Raw genomic sequence first — 21,360 nt, 5'->3', positions numbered from 1 at the left:
CAAGGTAGACAGTCAGCTCATCTTTTGTACTGTTACTTGAGAGGAACTGTTTTACTGACACTTTTCCCACTGGTGTGTTGTCTTTTACATTGTAAGTTGTCGGGGGTTTGCCACCCTGTCGTCTCTCACGTGTGGACTCCTTCAGTGAAGATGTGAGATTGTAGCGGTCAAACACTATGTGAATCTCATCATAATCTTTGGTCTTACTGTCCAGTGTGGCTGTGAAGTGGTCAGCCCACTGGGCACATGTTCTGATCCATGGTGGCTTACCGTGTACTACTGCAATTCCATCCATGACAATCATAGTAGCTAGTTAGCTTGCTTGTTATCACAGTGAAAACACTGACAATGGTAGTGAAAAAACGTACAGGGCCTATGTAACTTATCTGTGTAGTCTATGAGATGAGAAATGGCACGTTTTAAAATGGTAAAAGCAATGAAAATAATTCCTGCCAACTCTTGTTACTTCAAAAATAGGCTATGTGAAATAAATGGGTATTCTAACATCTGAGTGATGAATAATAATGAACCAGTATTATTTTCCTTGTACAGATTTGAGCATTTTAGGTTTATAAAATCAGTATGTCACAATTCGTATAATTTTGCGAAAAGGATGCAGTCATCAGCCCAGAAGCATTATTATAGGTATAAGTAGTATTATTTTATGAAATTGAATCTATTTTGTGCATTACTTTGTACTATTTTGGTGGTTTTTCAGGATTATATCCTTAAATGTCCATAAGGAAAGGTATTATTTTCGGCCAAAATACATCCGTATTTGACCTACAATTATTACCACTAAATCCAAAGCAAAAAAAAATGGAGACACTTTTATTTGTCTTGCTAGGAACCCCAAGAATCAAGATATAACAATCTCCAAAAATTAACAAGAAAAAATGACGGCTATTGATCCTGGCTACGTTGGCCCCCCTACTATTCACAGAGTAAACGAAATACACTTTTTTTTCTCCCTGTACTCTCCGAGCGCGGCTGAACCCGGCTTGAGCCCACACGAGCGCAAGCCTGCTGCAGCCGCCGCTCCTGCTGACAGCAGACCGGGGGAGAAAAAAAAATTAAATTTCTTTGCTCGGTGCTTTGGTGGGGTTTAGGCAATGAAGAAAGAAGTTGGTTAAGTTTAGTCAAAAGACCAGGTAGAGACTAGACAGGCCAGAAGCGTATTTGCTTGTTTTGCAGTTAATTATGCACATGATCCGTTTGACCCAAAAAAAAGGAAAAAGCATCAATGTGCAGCCTCTGTTTCCTTTCTGATTGCGTCCGTCTGTCCGTTTGGAGTCGGGGGGCTCACCAACACAGATTTAGACAGATTTGTGAACAATATTTGAGAGAAATAGGTCTTTTGTGTATATAGAAAATGTTTTAGATCTTTGAGTTCAGATCATGAAAAATGGGAGCAAAAACAACAGTGTTAATATTTTTCTATATATTATTTTCTATATTTTATGTACTTTCAGTGAGTTGAACCCTCTGGAGACAGGATCCAGCCAGCCCTCCAAAAGGTCAATAATATATACAGTATTTGAGAGTGCCAAAAGTTAATAAAAATCCAGTCAAAAACATTGTGATTGTGTATTTGTGTGATTGCACAGTTTAAAACACTATTTATTTTACTTTTTATTCATAAATAAGTGCTCAAAATTTTTTTGCTTCACTAGTTTCATAACCCTGGTTACGGCCCTGCTTGTCAGCTTCCTTTTTTGGCAGTCATGTTCCATCTGCAGCAGACCCCGTTTGTGAGAGAAATCACTCTGATAGCTAAGAAAGTCAGTGTACACAAAGAGAAATAGTAAAAGAAAGGGAAAGCCACTGTCGCCATGACATTTAGTGCCACCAGTACTAAAATGTCATAGTGCCACCAGTGCAATTTCTTATCAGATTAGAATTGGCTTTTTTAGTGATAGTGGTGTGATGAAATGCCCAGAGACTTCTGTTTTTCCTTCTGAATGATGAACACAGACTGTCGCCACCTGGTGGTATGTAGAATCATTATCTTTCATGCAGGCACAGATGTTATGAGCCAGTCTGACTTCACTTCAGCTGGTTCTTTGACATTATCTTGCTTTATCTGGACCTTAACCAATCAACATTCCTAACGCTTAAACCTAACGTTCGCATTAACCCGACCAATGAAGACAAGGTTTAACCAATCAGACGCAGAGTAGGGCAGGAAAAAAAACTGCTATACATCACATTTACCAGACGCTTTTGTCCAAAGTGACTTACAGTAATTCACACACTGATGGCGGTGGCTGCCATGCAAGGTGCTGACCAGCACATCGGGAGCAGTTCGGGGGTCAGTATCTTGCGCAAGGACACTTCGACATGCAGACCAGGGGATTCGAACCAGTGACCTTCCCATAACAAGACGCTGGCTCTGAGCCACAGCTGCCCCAATCCCATTACTGGTTGATATGGACCAGAGACAATTGTGGAAAACTGAACATGTGTTGTAAAGCTGTTTTATAAATATTGGGATTTGTAGTGTCCATGTAAAATATGTCAACATTCAGGGGAACATTGAATTCAAACAAAAAGAAAAGAAAGATGAATGACCTTAAAGCAGATCTAAAACTTTCAGATGGTATGTGTCTACCAAGTGCAGCACAGGGTCAGGCCAAGGGAGTAAATATTCAGTGCTCCCCTGATTCAAGTCAATCCACCTGCTCGCTCTCTGTACAAATGGACCATGCCAGCACCATCACCAAGTGCTCCATTTTCCCGGTGAGGTAACCACTTCCATTAGTGTTCATCAGCCTTGCCTACTGAGGGACCACTTTACTGACATCTGCTTTATGCTGGCATTCACACGCTAAAAGGCAAAATGTTCCTGTAGAGAGAGAAACAGAGAGAAAGCCTCTTGGCTCTGTGGCTCTACAAAAGAGTGCCAGGGCTTCATGAGTATTAATTGATGACTTTTGGGCCACATCAGGGCATTAGTGGTTCAAAGGCTTTTCCTGAGCTGTATGGTGGGTTATGTTGGTATTCTATTTGTTTGCTGATAATGGTCTCCTTTTATAAAGCAATATCACATATCAGCCAGTCATTATCAGTTTGGTTTGAATAAGGAATACAACTAAATATTTTCAAATAAATCGCCGCTTGTGAGATTGTGACCTGAACTGAGACATTTACATAAGCATTCACAGGTTTTTGTTGACCAGTGTACAGACCTTTTCCATACCTTGTGTAAAGAGTACTATACTACAATATGAAGTGCAACCTCTTCTGTTCAATGTTCTATTGATCAATAAATTGTCAGTGGCATTGAATACAGATGGTAGTTGGAGAAAATTCACAGCAATCTGAGATGAATATTGTTTAATGTGATTTATTTCCCTACAGTGTTGTCATGGCAACATTGGCAGCTGGAAAGCGTGTTATGTGTGGTTGCTGCAATGTTTACATATTCACCTCACACCAGAGAATTTGCTATCAGCGTCTAAATTGCAGATACAGTATCTTATTTTCTCTAGTACAGTTTTTCTACAACTAGTTCAGCTGTGGGACTATGTTTGATTCAGAAATAAATATAAACAAACTGTCTGAACTTTGGCCCCCTTCTGGCCCAACACACACACACACACACACACACACTTCAACACACATCAGAGGTCAGGAGTGTTCCAAAAAACAGCATGACAACTTTAATTTTGAATTAGTTGTAGCTTACCAGCAGGCAGGCATTTTTCTCCTTTAAAAGAACAGTTAACCCAAAAATGAAAATTCACTCAAAACAACAAACTGACAACGGAAAAAAATCTAAGCATATCATTGTAGACAGCTAGTCTGACCGAATCTAAGTCTCTAGAAGCCCAGAAATCCCAAGTTTTTTGTAAGGACAATATTTATAGACCGGATCATAATGTCTGTTCACAATAAATTCTAGGTAGAAAACCCCTGCATCGCACATTAGTTTACATACAATTTTATTGTCTTTTTAAAGCTGCTAAATCAAAGTGTATACATTTAATTGATCTTACAGTTTTTGCCGAATGCTTACACACATGTTGCAGACTTTGGCTCACTGTGTCATAACTTAACACACAGGCCGAGTAAGACACAGCACAAACCCATTACTTATACGGCAAATTGAAACTCTTGAAACAAAACCTAACAATCCCATTTCAAAACTGTTTTTAGCATCAAAACATTAAACACATGCACCTTTGTTTGCACTCTTTCCCAGCAGCAACAACACACAGATGTGCTTTATGCAAAACACAGCTGGATTCAGTACTTTGGATGGTTTTTGACTTTAAAAGTCTCATACAGATTTATTTATTTTTTTTGTGAAAGATTGATCCACTACAGTTGATCTAGACACATGCAAACAAAATGGAGACACTCCAGTTTTTTTTTTTGTTTTTCAGGTTTTTGCAAAAGTAAAAAAAAAACAAAAAACACGAAGACATGGTACAATTAGAATGTTCTACAAAACATAGTGTTGTAAGGGAACTATTGGAAGACATTTAGGCTATGGATCCTGTCTCCTGTTGGCATTTGGCCACATCACCTCATCCACATCACAGGCAATGTCCTCCCTTGCCAAGCAACAGGGGAAATATCACCTTGCATGCTGTATCCAACCCTGTATGGACCTCACTTCAATGTTGCATGTGGCTGACGGTCATAAAATTTCCAGCGCCATGCTGAAAAGAACTCCTCAACTAGATTAAAAAATGGGTTATATGGGCTGCGCAGGTAGTCAAGGGGTTAGAGCGCATGCCACGTATGCAGTGAACCCTGGTTTGAATCCAGCCAGAGGACCTTTACTGCATGTCACACCCCCTCTCTCGCTCCCCTATCCACTGTCAAATAAAGGTGTCTATGCCTCAAAAAAATCTTTAAGAAAATGGGGTGTATGGTGGCAAGTTGAGTGCAATAAATCTATTATGGTTGATGAACCAGTCCCGGACCAGAGCAGCCCGATGGAAACTGACATTATCCCAGAAGACAACAAACTGGACTACTGTGTCATGAAGTGTGTCCAGAAAGTGAATAATGAGGGCTGTGTTGTAGGGATGAGGATGGAGTGGTGATGCAGTGTCACTGTTGCCTGCTCTCCTTCTTCGTCCTCTTCCTCGTCCTGCTGCTGCTCTTACTCTCCCTCTTCCTCTTTCTGCCTCCACGTTTCCAAAGTTGGTACAAAGGAGCTGAGCTCACATCAGGTGTATTTGTAGTGCTATGGCTTAGACTGATTGGTCTACAATTAGATTTTAAATGTTTCATGTGTGTGAGTCTGTGTGCTATTCCAATTTTAGTTGTGTTTTGTATTTTAAATAGATGTGTTTTCCCAATGATTGGATGAGATTTCCTTTTTGAAAAACGTGTCTTATGTAAAAAACTGTGTGTAGTGTTTTGCAAGAAGTGTGTTGGAGAAATTCAAACAGTGCAAAGCATATATTGTGTTTGCAGGGTTAGTGCTTTGGGCATAGCAACCACTTTTAGTGTTTAAGCATTAGGCAAAAACTGTAAAAGTCTCATACAGATTTTTTTGTAAAAGATTGATCCACTACAGTTGATCTAGACACATGAAAACAAAACGGAAACGATTCAGAATTTTTGTTTTTGTTTTTCAGGTTTCTGCAAATGTAAAAAAAAAAAAAAACACAAAGACATGGTACAACTAGAATGTTCTACAAAACATGGTGTTGTAAGGGAACTATTGGAAGACATTTAGGCTATGGACCCTGTCTCCTGTTGGCATTTGGCCACATCACCTAATCCACATCACAGGCAATGCCTTCCCTTGCCAAGCAACGGGGGAAATATCGCCTTGCATGCCGTATCCAACCCTGTATGGACCTCACCTCAATGTCGCTGCATGCCTCTTCAATGGCTTGTAGAAGAGGCATGCAGGCATGTGGCTGATGGTCATAAACTTTCCAGCGCCATGCTGAAAAGAACTCCTCAACTGGACTCAAAAATTGGGTGTATGGTGGCAAGTTGAGTGCAATAAATCTATTATGGCTGGTGAACCAGTCCCGAACAGAGCAGCCCGGTGGAAACTGACATTATCCCAGATGACAACAAACTGGGGCTGCTCTGGCCCCTCACATCAGGTGTATTTGTAGTGCTATGGCTTAGACTTATTTGTTCTACAATTAGATTTTAAATGTTTTCATGTATGTGAGTCTGTGTGCTATTCCAATTTTAGTTGTGTTTTGTATTTTAAATAGATGTGTTTTCCCAATGATTGCATGGGATTTCCTTTTTGAACAATGTGTCGTATGTAAAAAAAAAAAAACAGTGTGTAGTGTTTTCCAATTAGTGTGTTGGAGAATTTCAAACACAGTGCAAAGCATATATTGTGTTTGCGGGGTTGGTACCTTTGTTTAGGGCATGGTCACCAAAGTTAAAGGTTGTGATGCTTTGGGCATAGCAACCACTTTTAGTGTTTAAGCATTAAGCAAAAACTGTAAATGTTGATGCTGTGATGTATTAATATTACAGTTTTTCTTAATTGTTTACACACAAAAACTGGTACTTGAGACACAATGACCACAACATGTAACTCATGCACCAACCCCCTGAACCAATTCTGCTAAACTACAAGCACAATTTCTGTTTTACACTCAAATTGCAGTTCTAAAACACACTTTTTTAAAAACACTACACACAATTCTCTGCATTTGGCACAATTTTCATGAAGAAAATCTCTTGTCACAAGGAACACTGTCATTCAAAATTCCATACTATGCACACTGACTCATCACATGGGCAAACACCTGGACACCCTACACAACACACTCATTCCACCAGAGCAGCTCAGGTACGTTGTCATTTGGGACAATGTAAGTTTCCACTGGGCTGCTCTGGTTCGTAACTGGTTCACTGCCCAACCACGGTTTTTAGTTTGATATCTTCCTCCATATTCTCCTTTCCTCAATCCTATTTTGAATTTTTTTTCTGCCTGGAGATGGAAAGTGCATGACTGAAATACACAAATGTGTGTACCCCTTCTCCAAGCTATGGAAGACGCATGTGGAGATATAGCAGTTTATGCTTTTCATGGCTGGATTTGCTATGCTAGGTGATATTTCCCCCTCTGCTTGGCCAGGGAAAAGATTGCTTGTGAGGTGGATGAGGTGCTGTGGCCAGACCGAAACAGAAGAGAGGATGCAGCATAGTTTTTTAAAAACAGTTTTTTACTGTAACTGTGTACATTAAATTCTTCTGTTTTGTATGTAGACCACTGTATGTGCAACTTTGTGTTGGTTGGGATGTACACTATGTACATTGTTTTTGTGGGAACAATAAAATATATCTGTTAGAGTGCATTTGTGTGTTCTGAGTATAAAACCAATATTCTGAAATATTTTACAACACACTTGTATGTACTGTCGCTAGTAAGTGTAACACTGAACAAAAAAAGGCCTAAGTCATTATGATGAATGGAGAAGAAGTGTTTTCCATTCATCATAGTGTTTTACATTGAGCACATCAGTGTTCAACTGGTTCTTATAAAAGTCTATTCATTTGGTGGTTTGTGTGTGTCATTTGAAAACAAAATACCATTTTGAGAAGAAATAACATTGTTTTGGATGTAAAGTTTCGTTTTGCAGGAGAATTGAGGGGTTTTGCCCATTGTGTGTGTGTGTTTTTTGATTTGTGTATAGAGTTCTGAGAGCATGAGGTATGCTTTCAGAAAATGTGTGTAAACAATCGAGTAAAACTGTAAAACTGTAACTAACACTAATTTAGGTTGCAGACCTCATTTTACTTGTCAGGCCAGAGACTACTGGCTTTTCTGCTTGCTCTCGATTCTTCCCGCTTTTTTCTATTCCACTGTTATTCTTTTTCTTCACTGAGAGATTACAGGCAGAGACTCCTGGATATTTACAAACCACTGGGACAACAATTAATTGACTGCTGCTGCCTTATTTCATTTTTTTTTTTTTTTTTCTTCCGAACTCAGTACTTTCAGAACGAGGCCTACGAAGTAGCACAAGCCTATTAGCAGCTAAAGCCTATTAGCAGCTAAAGCTAACTAGCACCAAAATGCCTCTCGTTAACCTGAACTTTCAGAACATCCTTCAGAAAATTGCTGAGCTGGAAACCAAGATTCACCAGATAGAAGTAAATGTGGAAGTGAATGGACTATCTGGGAACGAAACTACTCTCCCATGGAATCAAAACAGCAGACAAGAGCCTGCTAACACACGGCTAATTAGCCCCGGCAATGACTCGACAAAACAGGAGTTCTGGGGACTGGATAAAAAGCCCAGGAACATTGGGCCTCATTCACCAATATCTTCCTTCTTAAGAATCTTCTTAGATTCTTTCTTAAGTTATTCTTAAGAGGTTCCTTAAGAAAACCCTACGTCAGATTCACCAACGCGTCCGTAAGCCTCAGAATTGTTCGCAGCTGTGTTCTTACATTGATGAAAGCCACAGGAGCAATATATATGCCATTGTTTTGCGGGCCTTGGATGGAGAAATGCCACGTATAAATAGGGTGGGGGGGTTACTAATTGATGGCATGTTTCCAATTTACTTGATTTATCTTAAATCATTGGCACATTTAATTTATTTTAGAATTTAAATTCTTTGTAAATTACCAAAAATATGAAATGAATAAATAAATGAATAAATATGACAGAATTATCACTGTAATATTGCATTTTATTGAACTACACAAGAGAAGAAAACACAACCATGCAAACATTTCGGAACTGAAATGTGTGTAAGAGTACTCCTGAGTGTTCGTAGGATTTGTTCTTGCCTAAGAAAAAATCCTAGATAAGAAAAAATTCATGAATGCCACAATCTTCGTAAAATCTTCGTAAGTGGGACTTAAGAACAAATTTGTTCGTAAGAACGGTTCATGAATGAGGCCCATTCTTCCCTACTGGAATACTCTTGGAGCAAAGCCTAAAGCTAAATCATTTTTGGGAGAATGAGTTACGGGCAGAGCCCAGCGTCCTGACATCTGTGATGCAACTGGTTGGCCTGCACTGTACTCTGAAAAGAGTGCCTCCTCAACGCCCGTACCAAACAGGAAACAACCATGGACAACAGTGAAAACAAAAAGTAAGAGCAAACCTACGCAAATAACAAAAGTACAACTGGAGAACAGATTTGCTCCACTTTATCAAGACCGTGCAAGCTCTCCGTCAATGACGAGGAGAGATATGAGACCAAATCCAAAAGTAAAAGAAAACAGAAAGAGCTAATGACTGGACCACAAACAGTGATTGTGGGTGATGTTGCTGTGAAGGAGGTAAACAGCTTTTGCAGCAAGAAGAACACCAAAGTACTCTCTTTTGCCAACAATATGGTCTCTGACACTGTTGCTGAACATCCAACAGCAAAATCTCTCATCTTACACACAGGGGCCTGTGATGTTGTGAAACAACAATCTGAGGTATTGAAACAAGACTTCACTGATCTGTTGAACAAAGTCAGATGTCTCCATACTGTGGTGTTTGTCAGTGGCCCTCTACCAACTGTCCGTAGAGGTGATCAGAGATTCAGCAGGTTGTTGATGTTGAACAGATGGCTCAAAGCTACATGTGCCGCTCAATCGGTGAACTTTATTGACAATTTTAACATTTTCTGGGAACACAGACAAGTCAGGAGTAAGGTTGTTAACTTCCAACATATTCTACTCAGTGCACCACACACCAGTTCCTCCCTTCAAGGACAGCAGGCAAGACAAACCAAAACAACTGATAAGACAGCCCTTGGAAGGAGAAAAACGTGTGCCTTCGAACAGACAAGTCAGCTGTGCCAGGAGGAGGAGTCCCCCCCAGTCGCAACAAGAGGGAACATCCACTCTCCACCAACCCCAACCAACTCTCTGCCCTCTTCAGCCAGCCTCAGCCTCTCCCCCTCTTCCCCCCTCCTCGATTTCACGGATGAGATGAAAAAGATGTTGGACTCACACCCCGTCCAAATCTGCCACGCTTGAAACCACCATTGCCAAAATGTCATCGTGCCCCTCCACCCCCTCTGAATAATCTTTGGCCTCTACAGTCTGAAAACAGCGAAGCACATCCTGTCCATGCTGACAGTACAATTAACGCTTACTGATATGTGCCGGGTCCGGGCTACGAAGTTGATATCACTACTGTTTTCCCCCGAGAAAAGCCAGGGCCCCTTGGAGTTCAGGCTGCCTCCTCAATTCCTGTGATTACAGGTAATAGAAAAATTGTGAATTTGTTGAGAAACAGGAAATGCGGGACTAAATGTGCCAATCCATTCAATTTAGCTCCCATTCCTCGTCAGCCACTAACTGTCGCAAAAAATTGCACAGTTGGTTTTGATACTGTAACTGTAGCTCTATTAAACATCAGATCTCTGGCAGGAAAATCTTTTTTAATACATGATTTTATCATCAAACACAATCTTACTTTTAGGTTTTTAACTGAAACTTGGTTAGACCAGGATAACAGTGCAGCTGTTCAAATTGAATCAAGTCCTCCAAATTTATCTTTCATAAGTGAAACTAGAATGCATAAAAAAGGAGGAGGTGTTAGTATTCTGTTTAATGAGTTACTCAAATGCAAGCAGATGTTTAATGGAAGTTTTACTTCTTTTGAATATGTTGCTCTTCAGGTAAACTCATCTTCTCGAGCTATATTTCTAAACATCTACAGGCCACCTAAATACTGTACGTATTTCTTTGATGACCTTGTTGAGCTACTGTCTCTTATCTGCACTGACTTTGATTGTGTGTTAATTGTTGGTGACTTTAACATCCATGTCGACAAGCCTGAGGACAGATGGACTAATGAACTGCGCTGTGTCCTTGATAACTTTGGACTCACTCAGCATGTGACACAGCCCACACCCTCTCTAGGTTCTCTGTCAGTGACCTTGTACTTCATTTCAATTCCAAAATTACAAATGTCATGAATGCCATTGCACCCACTAAAGTGAAGGTGGTCTCTGGTAAGAAAAAATCTCCTTGGAGAAACGCCACACTTGTCAAGATGGAAAAAAGGGAATGTCGAAAAGCTGAGCGCAGGTGGCGAAAAACAAATCTCCAGGTTCATTTTGTAAAGAGAGACTTTACATTTTTAATTTAGAATTAAAAAAGTCAAGGCAGTCCTTCTTCTCAGACATTATCACCAAGAACAAAAATAATGCTCGTGCCTTGTTTGCTACTGTCGACAGGTTAACAAACCCTCCTGTGCCAGTAGCAGCTGAACATCTGTCTACCAGGGCCTGTAATGAATTTGCATCATTCTTCACTGCCAAAATTCAGAACATTAGACAAGCGGTCAGTGCCACTCTACCAGGTACTGGAGGTGTGTTGTCGTTTTGTCCACCTAAACCCAACTCTAATACCCTGACACAATTTGATCCAATCAATGACAAAAACCTGGAAGACATTATACAGCATTTGAAGTCTTCAGCCTGGATATTTTACCAGCAGGGTTCTTCAAAAAAGTTTCAGACTGCATGATTCCAGATCTGCTACAGATTGTTAACACGTCTCTTCCCCCAAGCCATTAAGACTGCAGTCATTAAACCACTCCTGAAAAAGAGAACTCTAGACACATCAGTAATGATCATAAAATGCGTGAAATATGCGGGGCTTGCATGATTTCATAATCCCCACATTTTCGTTGCAAGTCACGTATATCTTCGCAGAAAGTTGAAAAATGTTGCGTTTACTTCACACAAGAGCAGCCATTTTCCTCCTGTTGCCATGGGAATGTTATGAAGTAACGTCATTGGAAACTGCAAACCTCGCGAAGAAGACATGATGATGCAACTGCTATTGGACCACAGGCGGAAGTCGACGCTTGACTACGTCAACCACTTTTACACCGCCAAACACTCGAGGACGGTTAAAGCAGCAGCGGAAGCAGCCAAGAAGCAGCTCACCTACACCGAGACGTCATCTTCCAAAACAGTTGCTAGGTCAGTAGCCTACAAGATTAAAGCTTGTAATGTGTATCTATGTGTGTGTGTGTGTGTGTGTGTGTGCGGTGTGGTGTGTGTGGTATGGCGGTATAATCGTTTCAAAAAGCGTGCGCACCTATCAACTGATCGTGTCACTCGCGCCTGCTTTGACGCCTGTGCAGCAAGCCGCGCCTGACGTGTAATGTAGTTTCCTCATTGACTTATGATGGCCCCCCGTTCACGCGCACGTTCACGCGTGATGACTGCTTCACGCCGGTAATCACACGACGCGTAGTGACTACGCGTAACATTCATGCGTCTTTATGCAAACGCACGTGTTAACGCTCGCATGAAGATGATTGAACATTTTCTTGACGCGCTTACGCGTACGCGGAAATGACGTGCACAAATTCTGTAACGCGTAACAAGAAGCTGCGTACGTATGAAGCAGCGTGTGCACGTCTGTCTTTCACTGTTTGACAAATGTTGTTAGGCGTTCACACGTACGTGCGGTCGCAGACTCTGAAGCTTCGCAGCCGGAAGTTGATCTGCACCGTGCGCACCAGTCCGTGTACATGAACGCCTCACGTAGTTGTTCTGTGTTCCATTTTCATCCAGTAGATGGTGCAATTGATCCAATGCGAGATACTGACATATAGGCTTTTGCATGACATGATTCATTTTAACCTCAGAGTGAGGGGACAGCCTTCCATTCCGACACACCCTTCCATTGTGAAACAGCCCCACTCCGAAACACCGCTGTTCCTAAATTGATTTTCAAGTTTACATTACTTCCTACATCAAACACTGCCGTCCGCTCACCGGCCGCACTCACACAACTCATTGCCTTTTATTGCTAATAGGCCTATGTCACTATCTTCATTTATTATGTAGTATATTTTCGTTTGCAGCAAACACATTTAAACGTTTGTCTAATCTTTTTACACGCACTATCCGTGGTGCTGGAATCCCCACTTCCAGCCGCACTCGCACAACTCTGAAATAAACTGTGGCCCATGGGTGCGATCTGCCGGGGAATGACCCCTCTGGTCGTCCGTTTTAACATAACTTGTCTTTGTGGAAGGTTAACAATGTATGAGTGGATTGAGCACTGCTGCTCAGTTTGTCTTTGAAAAAAAAAGCAGAGGAGAAGACAATAGGCTACCTATGTATTTTTGATTCAATAAACATTACATGAAATTGATTGTGTATCTATCTCTTATAGCCATACACTATCATCTATCGACCTATCGTGCAAAATCCAGCTGCTGACCCTCCGCTCCGCTGTCACACAACAGATCCCCCGTCCGCGCTCCCTCTCTCTTGCCCGAAAAATAATTTCCATGAAGAAAACATTGCCTGACCCCCTTGACAGTGCAAATCTCAAGAAATCTGGATGTATTGCTCATTTGTAAACACAACACTTATCAGTCTATAGGCAAGAATCTAAAGATTTATTAATTCAATTCATTTCAAATTCGCTTTATTGGCATGAATGCCACAACAACAATATTTCTCCAAGCACCAAGAACCACGAAAAGAATACCTAGCACAGTAAATAAGAATAATAATAATAATAATAATAATAATAACTTTGAACATTATCACAATTAAGTTATCAATCTGCGATGTAAACAAAATGCAAACATTACAGACTTCTAACCATTTTTCTACAAGTGTCTGTATTTTAATTGAGAATAGTTTTTATGTAAATTACACAAAAGGAAAAGAAAATGTGATTTGTTTTACCTATTTCAGCCATAAGCGGTCATATTGACTGCACATCATTTCGCGGGATTTCATACATTGTCTCTCTTGTGTCTAACTTTGTTAGCGGTCTCCAGCTGTGCGACTGTAACACAACTTTATATGAAGAAGGACTAACACTAATAGCCTAATTGATTCTTATTTCTTCCACTTACAGAACTGTTTACGACTCGAAACAATGTTATTATATATGACGTTTCTGACCAAATGTTGCGGCTTCAAATGCATCAAATTCCCACATCCAGTTACGCAGGCAGCTGTCCAGGGTGCTGAACCAGGTGACAGACAAAGGCTGCACTCTGCGTTCTGATGTTTGCTGGGCAGATCTGTCCCCCTTGCTTTCTCATCCACTCTGTTGTGGGAGATCTCCCACAGAGCAAAAGTAATACACATTTTTTCTCTCCCCGCTCGGCTCGAGCCCGGCTGAACTCTGGCCTGAGCTCACTTCACCCAGGCGCGAGCCTGCAGCCCCGCTCCTGCTGACAACAGACCGGGGGAGAAAACAGACATTCCTTTGCTCAGAACCCATATCAGGCTGTGTCTGAATATGCACGAAGATCGGTATAACGCATTGGAGCAATTTTCATACAATTTCGGATATGTAGCATGCTAAAGTAATTTCAATTCAACATAGCCATTTGTCCAGATGAAGCCTAATGAGCGTTATGTCATTATTATTATGAAGTAGGCTTGTTTTGCGGTTAATCAGCCACATGATCCGTTTGAACCCACAAAAGAAAAAAGGATAAAAGCTTAACAATGTATGAGTGGATTGAGCACTGCTGCTCAGTTTTTTGTTTGTTTGTTTGTTTTTTAAAGCAGAGGAGAAGACGACATGCTGACCCACAACCCAGTCGCCCCGCAGCCTTTTTGGTTATTTTTTTTTAACAGTGGGACTATTTTACTAGATAAGAGGCTACTTATGTATTTTTGATTCAATAAAAACTACATGAAATTGATCCATCTCTTATAGCCATAGAGGGGATTATCATGACCACGGGCCCCTGCATACACACGCAAAGGCTGTTACATTATTACACTGAATATAATAATGTCTGCAAACGTAATAAACCTCAAACACCTACTAATAATACTGACCGTGCGTGCAAAATCCAGCTGCTGACCCTCCGCTCCACTGTCACACGAGGGATCCCTCTCTATTGTAATTGTTTGCCCGAAAAATAATTTCCATGAAGAAAACATCGCCTGATATTTAAATTCAAATTCCCATTGACAATACAAATCTCAGGAAATCTGGATGTATTGCTCATTTGTACACACAACACTTATCAGTCTACAGGCAAGAATCAAGAATCTAAAGGTTTATTAATTCAATACATTTCAAATTTGCTTTATTGCCATGAATGCCACAACAATATTGCTAAAGCAATAAAGAACTAACGAAAAGAATACCTAGCACAGTACCGTTATACTTACTGTGCGTGTTTATGTGAAATAACAATAATAATAATAACTTTGAACATTACCAGTTATCAATCTGATGATAATAACAAAATGCAAACATTACAGACTTCTAACCATTTTTCTAAAAGTCTCTGTATTTTAATTGAGAATATTTTTTATATAAATTACAGAAAAGGAAAAGAAAATGTGATTTGTTTTACCTATTTCGGCCATAAGCGGTCATATTGACCGCACATCATTTCGCGGGATTTCATTCATTGTCTCTCTTGTCTCTGACCTGGCTCTCATCTACGCTGACGTATATGACGTGTGTTTCGATAACCAAGAAAGTGCTTGGAGACCGTAAAGGGCATTTAAAACAATATTTATTCACAGAAATGATAGAATGGGGTCTGGGGGGAAGGGGTCCGTTATTGTGGTGACTTGGTAACACCGATTCTCCACGACCACCGCTGTCTTCCACTTGCACACTGTCCTCTGCCGGGCGCAGACTCGGGAGCTGTGGGGGAAACGAGATGGCAGTCACTGCACTTTTAAACCCAATACATGCACACCACTTCATTTACGTCCTAAGATCGTTGCTCACACGATGGGGCAGAGTATCAGCTGTTCACCGTCACCTCGGGCCAACATCACTCTCGTCATTGGCACCACTGCTGTCACACCGTCCTTGGGCGCCGGCCTCTTACGCTGTCATGTGGGGAGGGGGGGGAGGACTTCAGTCACAGTACTTTTACACACATTCACAATAACTTTCCACGAACAGGGGTCACTACTCGCACAATGGAGGCAGAGTAGGGATGTGACGTATTGGTAATACCACGATATCGTGATAACAAAAGTGTCTCAATATTATTGTGAACATGCAGGGTATGATTTTGATCTCATTACATCCCGAGGGCAGAGTATAAACTCACATTTCAATTAGTCCGACAGTCAATGCCCGTCTGCTGGCGACAGCTGTCGTTCTCTTTCTCCTGCTCCTTTCCCCGTGGATCTCACACTCCTCTTCCTCTGTCTGCTCGCTGCAGGTGTAACTGGGTCGGTCTGCAGGCCCCGCCCACTCTGCTGTGTTCGGGTGTAGAATCAGACACTGGCAACTCTTGTCAAACCCTGGTTTAGCCCTGTATCAACAATACACCTGACATGAAAAAGGACAAGCTTAGTGTAGGTATATAAAATGGTGAAAACCAGACACAACGTTACAGGCAACACAATTTTTTAAGCTCTCAAAACTCAGTTCTACAGGTGCTTTTCACCAGTGTGACATGTGTCTGAGTGGATCTGTTGTTAAACTATCCTTTTAGTTTCTCAATTGCTGATTAGGAATGGTTGATGGTGTGAGTGTGACAGATGAGTATGTGTGTGTGGAAGGTATATGAAAGTTGTGTGGTTCTGTAACAGAGAATAAAAAGCAGTTATCAGAACAGCAGGTACATGGTTAACTATACAGTACCAGGAATGGTAAACAACCAATAGAAATAAGAATGAATCATTCAGCTTAATTAACAACAGCCAATATACAACAATAATACAAGCACATGTAGGAGAGTTCTTACTATTAGCAACTAATAAGCATTAACAAGCTAACTGATTAGCAGCACTAACAATATACATTTTCCACCTGCTGCATCAACCCACTCTGCGGAGGCTCTTTTCGACAGCAGGGGGCGCAGTTCTGGTGCTTAATACCTTATTATCTTGTCTAAGGCCCAGAATGAGTTTTATGAACCCTGTTAAAAGGTTGAGTCTTGAGTTTTTTGCCAAAAATAAATGCTAGACATTTAAAAATGACACCCGTCTTAATCATCACCTGGCTTCTAGTCCTGTGTGGTGGTGGCTTTGTGTAGCCCTCCCGTTAGCCCCACTAGCTGTTTCTGATGCTGCTGAGTGCTAGGCATGGCTCTATTATATCAATACATCCATGGTGCTAGCACGTCTCTCTCTCTCAGCAGCAGCAGTCAGGACAGCAAAGAAAAAGAAATATAGCCTGAGTGAAGCGCTGGAGCCGCGGGCCGATTCACTGACAACTAAAGCCTAGACTGTAGACTGTTGTGGTGGTGCGCTAACTCGATGCTAACTTTGGCTAGCGGTTAGCATCCGCCGCTAATAACGTCTTCCCAGCTGACCACAACGGCAACATAACACCGGAGGCTCCCGGTGTTGGTGACAGAGGCACCAGCGCTTCTCTCGGACTGTATTTCCTTACCTTTGTGGTCCTGGTAACTGCTGCTGTCAGGGGCAGGAGGCGTTACACAGTTGAGCCCGAGAGGAGGGGCCCAGTTTCAATGTTTTGTTTACAAACTGTAATAAGCAATACTCCAGACTCTACTTTTAAACTTACACAACACAAATGACCTATGTATTTATACGTAAATATTACCCCAGTCACCTTTCTCATCCTCCATCTTCTTCTTCTTCTTCTTTTGAATTTCCGGCAGGCAAAGTATGGCTAACTGCTGCCTCCCCTGGTTGATTAAAATGAAAAGGCCAACTACGTGAGGCGTTCATGTACGCGAACTGATGTGCGCGCTGCAGATCAACTTCCGGCTGCGAAGCTTCAGAGTCTGCGAACGCACGTACGTGTGAACGCCTAACAACATTTGTCAAACAGTGACAGACAGACGTGCGCACGCTGCTTCATACGTACTCAGCTTTTTGTTACGCGTGAAATACAATATGCACGTAACAACGCACGCACGCACGCATAACAAAATAATCATGTGTGCGTGCGTGCGTTGCTGCGTGTCTCTCTAATTGTATTGACATCGATTTACCGCCATATGTGTGGTTGTGTTGTGGTGTGTGTGTGTGTGGCGTGGCGTGGTGTGTGTGTGTGTGTGTGTGTACATAATACAGCCCAATGATATTTAAAATATGTTTTTCTGTTTTGTAGATTTGTCTAAGAGTGAGTGTAGTGTTTTGTGTGTGTTTCTTTCACGCAGAGTGAGCGCTCCTGTCGTCCGAAGATCGTGTGGCCAATACAGGAACGGGGGACTTCAAAAGCCAAAGATGCCAGACGATGCGGTGGATCGCTATCGCGGAAGCATCTACTAGCTGAGACTCTGACGGGCAGCGCAGTGGAAAGCCCTGACGAGGAAGTGGGAGTGGAGGCTGCCACAGCCCTGCAGGATTCCAAAAGGCCCAGGATAGGTAGAGATGGAGGTCCCTGCTCTCGCTTCGGCCTCTAGCGCTGACCCACTGGCGTTAATACAAGCGGGGGTAGATGCTTATGGAGGACCAAACCTGACATAAGTATAAATAAATAAATTAATAAATAAATGCATAAATAAATACATACATACATAAATAAATAAATAAATAAATAAATGCTGAAATAAATAATCAAATGTATGAATAAATAAATGCATAAATAAATACATGCATAAATAAATGAATACATAAATAAATGCTGAAATAAATGTATAAATAAATAAATAAAAGTATAAACAAAAGAATAAATGCTTTTTATTTATTTATACATTTCTGTTCACCTACATTTATTTATTTCTGTATTTCTGTATTTCTGTTCACCTACATATATTTATTTCTGTATTTCTGTGTCCATATGTAAATGAGGAGGTAGGAGGTCCTAACCTCAGTCAAGAGCATAATTGGTTACAGGAGTGTGCTCGATGAGGGTCTACTACTTCTGCCTTACTAGCAGCGCTGATTCCTGTACACTGTACAGGAATGTTGCTGGCTACCAGCAAGCCCACTCAGCTAACTGTTAGCTGCAGTTGTTGACATTTGTTCATGAGCTCTGGTTTAGTTATGAATTTGTCTGGCGTTCATTTTAACTTGCGAGGGTCCCAGGTGTGCTGGTGGTGTGGTTTGAGAATCCCGTCTGGAGAGAGAGGGGTCCTCAGCCATGTCCGCTAACCAGGAAAAACATCGTGCTCATCGCTCCAAGTCATGTATATGTGTATTCCAGTTGAGCGCTACAGAGCACAAATCGCCCAAAAGTGCATGTTGTCAGTCTCATATCTTTGTCGTGAATGTCTGTACTCTCAAATAACTCATGGGTGGAACAAGCAGAGGCATTTGTTCATGCCGAGCGGCTCGAGAGCGGAGTGGAGACCCCTGTTAGCTCTTATGTTAGCTGTTAGCTGCTCGCTGTAGCGCAGCGTCCAGGCTACCTTGTGACACCGGTTACCATCGGGTATTTTTCATTCTACACTGTTCAAATGGTCGCTTAAAGCCATCGTTCCGAGCCGCATACATCGTTACTAAGCTGAAGCTAAGTCGGTGTGAAAACTGTACACTGTCATACAGCCTGCTGTTCAAACAGTCTGCAGAGTACGTTGACATCCAGCCCGAGCTCAGCGTGAGGTCAATCAGCTGTGGCAAATCGTGAGACGTCCAGATCAACCTGTGATACAAACACCAGTAGCGACAATGGTTCATAGGAAAGCCCAGACATGTATCTCACTCTCGGTGGTAACATGTGTCAACAGTTAACCTGGACGCTACGCTCTTAGCGCTACAGCGAGCAGCTAACAGCTAACTGCTAACAGCGGTGTCCACGCCGCTCTCGAGCCGCTCGGCGTGAACAAATGCTTAATACTGTTCCACACATGAGTTGTTTAAGAGTACAGAGATTCACGACAACATGCACTTTTGGACGATTTGTGCTCTGTAGCGCTCGTCTAGCAGTGGTTTGCAAGTCGCAGCCCCGGCTTCTCCGTGTGGATAGAAGTGTTCGAGCCACGTCAAAACGAATACACGTATACATGACTTGGAGCGATGAGCAGAATGTTTTTCCTGGTTAGCGGACATGGCTCTCCAGACAGGATTCTCAAACCACACCACGAGCACATCTGGGACCCTCGCAAGTTAAAATGAATGCCAGTTAACCTGTCATACTGGTCGAGGCCATTAAGCTAACTGGAGCTGTTTTACAACAGAGCGAGGCTTGAGATCAGGAATTGTTTGCTTTTGTCTGGCTCTCCGATTTGACCAATCATGCTCTTGACTGAGGTTAGGACCCCCTACCTCCTCATTTACATATGGACACAGAAATACAGAAATAAATATATGTAGGTGAACAGAAATACAGAAATAAATAAATGTAGGTGAACAGAAATACAGAAATAAATAAATGTAGGTGAACAGAAATGTATAAATAAATAAAAAGCATTTATTCTTTTATTTATACTTTTATTTATTTATTTATACATTTATTTCAGCATTTATTTATTTATTAATTTAGTTATGCATGTATTTATTTATGCATTTATTTATTTATACATTTATTTATTTATTTCAGCATTTATTTATTTATTTATTTATTTATGCATTTATTTATTTATTTATACTTATGTCAGGTTTGGTCCTCCATAGATGCTGAAGATCAAGCTACCTCCACCCCCATGACTATGCGGCTTCCCTCTACTTCTCCAGAGCATTTTGACGCAAGTAGACACATTGCCTTAGTCCCACCATTCAGAGAGAGTGAGGTGGATTTGTACTTTAAAGCGTTTGAACGCATTGCAGCAATGTTAAAATTGCCAAAAGAGGAGTGGAGTTTGTTGTTGCAATGTAAATTGGTGGGGAAAGCCCAAGAAGCATGTGCAAGCTCATCCATAGAAGAAAAAGAGAACCAGAGAAATCTGTCTCATTGGATAAATGGTGCGGTGCGAGCGAGGTGAAAACTTTCGCTAAGCCCTGTGAGCTGATTTTGTCGGAGGAATTTAAGACTAGCCTACCAGAGAAAATTGTGCTATACTTAAATGAGCAGAAAGTTGAGTCTTTGTCTAAAGCTGCCGTGCTGGCAGATGAGTTTGTGTTGACTCACCAGGTTGCTTTTTCCTCTGCGCGTGGTGAAAATAATCCAGCTGGTCCGGTGGTGAGAAGTCCGAAAGTCCACTCCCTGCGTCCTCCCACGGCTTCACCTGACAGTCGGGAATGTTTTTACTGCCATGAGATAGGGCACAGTATTGCCGCCTCCCCAGCGCAAAGAGCACAATCAGAGCTCCCAAAGGCCGAAAAGTGTGGGTTTTGTCCAATCTGCTCCTGTGCCGTCTCCTGTCGCTCCCTGTAAAACAGTGACAAAGGGAGGTGATGAGGGTTACAAACCTTTCATTTTACAAGGCTCAGTCTCTCTGATGGGAGAAAATGTGGATCAGGTACCGATCAAGATTCTGCGTGATACAGGAGCCAATCAGTCCCTGATGTTGCACAGTATTTTGCCTTTCTCTGTCAGTTAATTTTGTGGTTCTGATGTCCTTGTGTGGGGGATAGAAATGAGTACCCTGCAAGCTCCGCTGTACACTGTGTTTCTACGCTCCTCAC

At 41.6% G+C, this 21,360-nt stretch overlaps 1 long non-coding RNA gene across 1 annotated transcript; it reads right to left on the bottom strand.

Moving 5' to 3' along the window:
- Positions 1-15,414: 15,414 nt before the first annotated feature.
- LOC115569570 (uncharacterized) lies at positions 15,415-16,137 on the bottom strand. Its single transcript, XR_003981553.1, has 2 exons — positions 15,984-16,137; positions 15,415-15,756 (listed from the first exon to the last, which is right to left on the bottom strand). It is a non-coding gene; the product is annotated as an uncharacterized LOC115569570 (long non-coding RNA).
- Between the last annotated feature and the right edge of the window lie 5,223 nt (positions 16,138-21,360).

This window comes from Sparus aurata, chromosome 19, assembly GCF_900880675.1.
Source record: "Sparus aurata chromosome 19, fSpaAur1.1, whole genome shotgun sequence".
Lineage (NCBI taxonomy): Eukaryota > Metazoa > Chordata > Actinopteri > Spariformes > Sparidae > Sparus > Sparus aurata.
This window is presented reverse-complemented; position numbering and strand designations above follow the sequence as displayed.